This window comes from Orycteropus afer, unplaced genomic scaffold, assembly GCF_000298275.1.
Source record: "Orycteropus afer afer isolate SDZICR_OR568_19922 unplaced genomic scaffold, OryAfe1.0 scaffold00787, whole genome shotgun sequence".
Lineage (NCBI taxonomy): Eukaryota > Metazoa > Chordata > Mammalia > Tubulidentata > Orycteropodidae > Orycteropus > Orycteropus afer.
In genome coordinates this window covers 872,578-874,113 of record NW_006922374.1, presented here as the reverse complement: position 1 = coordinate 874,113, position 1,536 = coordinate 872,578, and positions in this window count along the sequence as shown.

Sequence of the window (1,536 nt, the reverse complement as noted above, 5' to 3'; positions counted from 1 at the left end):
TGCTTTTGAGTTGTGGTGCTGGCGAAGAATGCTGAAAGTACCATGGACTGCTAAAAGAACTAACAGATCTGTCCTGGAGGAAGTGCACCCGATATTCTCCTTGGAAGTGAGAATAAACAGACTTTGTCTCATCTATTTGGTCATGTTTTCAGAAGGGACCATTCCCTGGAGAAGGATATCATGCTTAGTAGGGTGGAGGGTCGATGAAAGAGGGGAAGGCCTTCAACAAGATGGATTGACATGGTGGCTGCAATGATGGGCTCAAGTATAGCAGGGACCATGTAGCTGGCGCAGGATCGGGTAATGTTTTGTTCTGCTGTGCATGGGGTCCCTATGAGTGAGAAATGACTCGACGGCACCTAACAAAAACAACACTTTCCTAATAAACCCCATAATTGTGAGTATTTTCTTTGAGTTAAGTGTGGCCATTGCAAAGAATTATCGAATCCATCAGAGAAGTTATGAGTGCTGTGGGAGGCACAGTTGGTGTCAGAATTGGTAAAAAGTTTGCAAGGTGGCAGAATATCTGACTTCCACCTCATAGTAATCAACTTTAGACTGCTGATGGCGAATCTCTCTCCCTTTGGAAAGTTACAGCAGGTTGAAAGAGGATGCCTTCTCTATAGCCTTCTAACAAAGACACAGCATACCAAACATAAAAGTTTATTAACTGCACAGCATGATGATTTTGTACTACTTTTTAAATGGTAGTGTTGTTGTTGTTGTTATGTGCCATCGAGTCGTACCCAAATCACAGCAACCCCTCCTTGAGTTCCGAGGAAGTATCACTACAGAAGTAGGATTGCCCAACCTTCCTTCTGAGGAGTGACTGTTGGGTTTGAACCACCAGCCTTTTGGTTAGCAGTCAAGTGCCTTAGGCACTATGCTACCAGAGCTCCTAAGTGGACGTGAATAATCATAAAAGTCTTTATCCTCATTGTCTTCATGGTAAGTAGTCTTCGAAGGAGGAGAAAGTAAAGAAGTTGATTGTATTTTCTCAAGGATGGCAGAAGCAAAAGAGGCAGACACACTCAATCTAACTTTACAGGAATACATACTAATTTCAGTCTGACTTCTTTGCTTTTTCATTTCTCTAAAAATGTTTCTATACGGTACCATCTTTCTTAATCCTTTCCTTCAGTTTCAGTACCAGTATCATAGAAGGGTCCACATAACAAAAGAAGTCAAAAGCAACCCTTAGTAAACAGAACCCTTCTGTCAGATTGTCTAAGGTCAATTTGCTTTCTGTCAGGCTTCTTCTAGGTCTTCTTCCTCATTGTCTGGCACTGGTTTAGAAGCACTCATCTCCATCATATTTTCTTCTGTCAATTCCTCTGGTGTAGTATCTATTAGGTCTTTATCTCCAAGATCCAAACCTTGAAGTCCTTCACCACCACTTCCCACTTTTTTTTTTTTTTTTCATTTCCTGTTTTTCTTTTTGCAGTTTTTTTTTTTTTTTTTTTTTAACACAGCCACTATATCTTTCATGCTTTTCTCAAATAGCTCTGTCGTAAATCCAATGAAGTCACCCACAAC